Genomic DNA, 5637 nt, shown 5'->3' on the forward strand with positions numbered 1-5637 from the left:
CATATTAAGAGTGCTTTGAAACTCAAACTTATATTTAAAAACTCAGATAAAATCTTAAATTTGGCAGATCATCCTTTTTCCCTGAAGTGTATCTATCTAGCTATTATCAATGTATGTATCTATCCTTTTTATTCACTTTTTTATAAGATTATATTTATTAATTTGACAGAGAGAGAGAGAGTGACAGGCTGGGGAGCAGCAGATGGGGGCAGGGGGGGAGAAGCAGGCTCCCCACTGAGCAGGGAGCCTTACGTGGGGCCGGATAACAGGACTCCAGGATCATGCCCTGAGCTGAAGACAGATGCTTAACTGATTGAGCCACTTTTTAAAATAAAACAATCAAATAAAACCTTATCATTAAAAACTTAAAAAAAAACCAGATAAATTAATATCTCTCCATGTCAAATACACAAAATCATCTCCTAAGAAGTAACCATGATGAATTTAATGTCTAAACTTCTAGATCTTTCTGTGTATATTCATGTATTCACATTTATATGCCTGCAGAGAAATATAGAGTTTTGCTTTGTATTTGTTTCAAATAATTTTTTTGCAACCCTTTTTTTTTTCAAATTGGGAGGCATTTTAATGAGATGAAAAAGAAATAATTGACTGTATTCATTATCTCTCGCTATATCACATATTACCTCCAAAACTTAGTGACCTAAAACAACACACAATTATTATCTCACAGTTTCTGTGACCCAGGAATCCAGGCACTAGTTTTTTGGTTTTTTTTGTTTGTTTGTTTGTTTTCCTCTGCCTCTGACGTGTCTACAGTCAAGGTGTTGTAGGGCAGTGTCTGCGATCTTAAGAGAAGGCTCTGTGGGGGAAGGAACCACTTCCAAGCTTCCTCGTGATTTTGGCAGGATTAAGTTCTTGCAAAGTCACTGAACTGAGAGCCTCCACTCTTGTCACTGAAGCTGTTGTACCGATTCGTAATGCTGGTAGGTCCTCTTGTCCGTAGTCTACATTTCTTCCTGAGATTCTGCAACCTCTGCATGTTTTCGGGGGTTTTTTGGTTTGTTTTTTGAATTTGTACACATTAGGGTTCATTCACTCATTGTGCTCTGAAGTTTCATGGGTTTTGACAAATGTGTGATGTCATATATTCACCATTACAGTGTCATACAGAGTAGTTTTACTGCCCTAAAAATGCCCCACACTTCACCATTTCTTCTCTCCCTTCCCCAGATCCAGCTCCGCTAATCATTATGAACTCTATGGTTGCAACCCTCTTCTTAAATGTAACATTTTGATTGAGAGATTTAGTGGTTTATTGGACAGTTAAGTCACAATTTCTTTTACGTTGCTTTTCTACAATGTAGGGCCCTCAGGCAGAGAAGAAATGATCTGAATGGATCTAGCAGTGACTCTTTTCTACCCTGTTCAAAAGAGAGTAATTACGGAATTAGAAATTATAGCTATAGGTTGCATTTCCTCCCGGAAACATGGAGGTTCTGATCCACCTGATGAAATCAGCATTAACAGCTGATGACACTGGTACTTGCTGTCCTCAGGTCTGCTGTTAATGATAACCATTTCAATATAATTATTTCCTTTCGCTTTAAGTGTACTCTTCTTTTTTCCCTTTCTTTAGTAGTAGGTATATTTGCCCTCTTTTTCCAGGTACATCCTATTTTTTCTTTATAGTGATAGTTGTCACTCTTTCCCAGTGTAGTTCTTTGAGATTTCAATGAATAAAACCTTGAATAGAGAATCAAACATTTTCAAATCTCTATGCTTGCTTTTCTATAATGTATTGTTTTCCATTTTGTTCAAATTTATTTGGCTTACACAGAATTAGGTTGAGGGGAAATATCCAGGCCTCTTTTTCATCAGGCCCAGTGGTTTGAATGAGAAGACACCAGAACTGAACTGAAGCCAGGCACAGCCAATAGATACAGCTCCGCCAAGAGTGGAAGATGGCAGTGAACATACACTCAGTGCTACTCACCGGCAATAACTTCAGTAGACATGACATGCGAGCCTGGATCAATGAGTCCCTGCAACCGAATCTGACAAAAATGGAACAGTCATGCTCAGGGGCTGCCTGGTGTTAGCTTATGAACAGGTGGTTCCCTGCTCCTCTACCCTGAAGAAAGTGAACCTCCAGGCTAAGCTGGAACACAAATACATCCAGAAATTCAAAATAGGACACGCGGGTTTTAAAAGAGTAGGAGTTGACAAAATAACTTCTGTGGACAAATTAGTAAAAAGGAACATTTCAAGACAATTTTGAATTTGTTCACTGGTTCAAGATGTTTTTTGATGCAAACTATGATGGAAAAGTATGACCCTGTAGCTTACAGACAGGGTCAAGGAACTGCAGGGGCTCCCTCCCTTGTTGCTCCAGCTCTGAACAAACCCAAGAAAACTCTCAGCTTAACAGTGAGCTCCCCAGAAGCCCCCACTGCAACACAGAGAACCATGGTAACCCTGGAGGCCAGCCTGGGTGTGGTGTGAAAGAATCCTGGTGTGGGCAAAAGAGATGGGGGCGCCTGGGTGGCTCAGTGGGTTAAGCCTCTGCCTTCAGCTCAGGTGATGATCTCAGGGTCCTGGGATCGAGCCCCACATCCGGCTCTCTGCTCTGCAGGGAGCCTGCTTCCTCCTCTCTCTCTGCCTGCCTCTCTGCCTACTTGTGATCTCTCTCTCTCTCTCTCTCTCTGTCAAATAAATAAATAAAATCTTTAAAAAAAAAAGAGAGATGATGGAGCAGCTGAGTCGATACAGCAGGTCAACATATCGAAACTTACTGTCTAAGACTCGGAGAAAGAGAGACGTTTCTACTTTGGAAAGCTAAGGAACATGGAATTGATTTGCCAAGAGAACGAGAGGGAAAACAACCTTGTATTGCAGAGGTTTGTGGACATTCTCTATGGCACAGATGAAGGCTTTGTGTTACCTGCCAAAGGGGGTCCACAGGAGGGGCAAGAAGATATTCCCAGCCTGGACCAGCAGAGCAACATTTGAATTCCTCACTTCAAATCATGTGCTTACCAGTAAAATACTCCCTTCTTTATTCTTAGAGGGCTCGCTGGTTTCTTTACGTAATCAAAAAGCGCCTCTTCTTAAAGTGCACTTTGCAAAAGCATTACTTCTTTTCCGAGGAGTTTGGGTCAGGAGCTTTTTAGCGAAGCAGTATTAACATCTAACTGGGTCACCCAGGGAACAAAGAGGCGGACCATGGGGCTCAACGTGTGGACGCTGGTGACACTCATTGCTGGAGAAGGTGTTTCTATGCAACACACTGAGGTGGAGTCCTCAGTAGAGAAGTGTAAGAACTCATTTGAATTTTAAGCTCATGTGAAATCCTGGCAGAGAATATTTTAATAAATAAATGCCTGAAGAGTACTTAAAATATGCTTCCATATTTCAAAATATAAAATGTAACATGACAGGAGATTTTACATGTCTGACATGGTGTCTGGGAAGGGCGGGCCAGACCTCTGGACCTTTGCAATCTGGTGTTCACAGGCCTTGCAGGACTGCTTGAATCTGCAAAGGCCTAGACCTTGGCCCAAAAGCAAAGTTTAAAAAGTTACACTGTCAAGCCATTTGGCTTTATAGCCAAATGATATCCCCTCTACAAAGCAAGAGGCATTGTCTGGATAAACAGAAGGTGTGTTTCAGGCCTGAGGTGTTTGAGTTGAAGAGCTTGAATTTCACTGACTACTTCTCTGCTGATTTTCCAGTTATCCCTGGCATTTCTACCTGCTGTCCACAGCCCTGCACTGTTATCGGAATACTTTATCAATGCACTCACTTCTTTGGAGATAAAACTCATTACTGTGTTTGCTAAATTCTTTTTTATACAGTACCATGTCTGAATTATTAATCTATAACATATTTCATTCCTTAATGCTTCCTCATCCTCTCTGCCCCTAGCCTATTCAGTTCCTTTGTTTGGCAGGATTCTGCAAAATGTGCACCACCCACTAGTAAGACTGCTTACCCTCTGATGTTTTGATTTGTTTCTGGTGGTAGTTTGCCTACAATGTACGTAGAAAGCAGATATTTTATGTGAAATTGTTGTGTAGTGCATGCTCTGTGTGGAATTCAGAGAAAAATCCAGATTCAGTGATTAACAATGCCAAAAAATGCAAGGAATTAGCTGGTGTTCCAATAACAATGGTACTATTTCTCTTTTGTGGCCTTTTAGACTTTTGTTGCCCTAAACTTCCATTTTATTGGGAGCCCATTTTCTACCTGGTCTTTCTTGAAAGGTCTTTTTTTCTACATTAAATAGTTCCTTTTTTGTTTAGATTTTATTTACTTATTTGAGAAGCAGGCTCTCTGCTCAGCAGGGAGCCCAATGAGGAGCTCAATCCCAGGACCTGGGATCATGACCTGAGGCAACTGAAGGCAGACGCTTAACCAACTGAGGCATCCTACATTAAACAGTTTCTAAATAAAATTCTGCATTTCAAGAAAATAAAAGTTATTAAACTAATGTAAAATAAAGTAAAATATAGTTTTCTGATCTGTCAGTCTCATCTTCCATGTTCCTATCTTTTTTTTAAACTATAAGAGAATTCTTCATAAGAGTCCATAATGATCTGTTTCCAATTATGAACATTTTTTCCTGAGATTTCCCAGATTTCAACATCAATATTCTTATATAAGAGAATGAAAATATGTATTTTTAGGAATTTTCTTAAAGTTTTAGAGAACTGTCAAATACCCAAGTCATACCAAAAAATACAGAATTGGAAAATGAAAGTTCTTCAAATTTCAGCATCTGTCTCTATATTTTTTTTACTGTAGGTACAGGATGAAAGGGATCCTTGGTCTCCCTTCTGTTCCAGGGCTCTTGTTGATTAAAGTCTGCATTCCCCAGGGGCCTGTTTCCTCAGCTCACCCTCAGACTTTGTTCCTGTTCTGCCCTAACCTACACTGTTTGCACTTACTTTCTCTTTCCTCTCAGAAACGACTACTTTTTTGTTGATGATGATTATGATAGTAATTTTTATTTTGTGGAAATTTATGTTTTTATTGGGGACTGAGAATTTACCTGAAGCTTATTACAAACAGTAGAGTGTTTAGTTCCTATCCTTCCTTTACAGAGGGAGAAATCTAAGCTAGGTGCACTTGAGTAACTTTGTCCAGGGTCCCTGTAGCCTCTCCTTTAGCCATAGAGTCCAATCCACAGATAACCCACTGCCAGGCATTAACAGTGAGTGATAAAACAGAAGACGGCTCTACGCAATCCTAGAGATTCTCAGAGGCAAAACTCTCACCTGACTCCCTGTGGTACATGGACAACTATGGTGCTGCATAAAGATTCTCTGTTTCTATTCAGAGAACAAAGGAACTGTCTTAGTTTTCGATCTCAGATGGTCCCAATAAATTGTCTCTGACTCACAGCAAAGGAACTAATTCCATATATAGACCTGTGTCAGGAGCAAGGTGTGTCTGTCTCCATTTGGCTAGACAAGCTAGTTTTGGGGAAAATATAATTGATGAAGTATGTATTTTCCCTGAAATACAATAACTGTGTGTTTATACATGCCTTGCAAATTAAGCATATATACATGTATGTATCAGTATATGTGCTTTGTAAGTATAAATACATCAACGGGTAGGTAAAAGCACAGATACAGACATAGGAATGGATCTAGATAGTACAGAACGGTA

General features: G+C 39.9%; 1 pseudogene; it reads left to right on the plus strand.

The window, feature by feature from the left end:
- Nucleotides 1-1925: 1925 nt before the first annotated feature.
- LOC123951502 lies at nucleotides 1926-2973 on the plus strand (annotated as a pseudogene).
- The last annotated feature ends 2664 nt before the right edge of the window (nucleotides 2974-5637 follow it).

Source organism: Meles meles, chromosome 10 (genome assembly GCF_922984935.1).
Source record: "Meles meles chromosome 10, mMelMel3.1 paternal haplotype, whole genome shotgun sequence".
Taxonomy (NCBI): Eukaryota; Metazoa; Chordata; class Mammalia; order Carnivora; family Mustelidae; genus Meles; species Meles meles.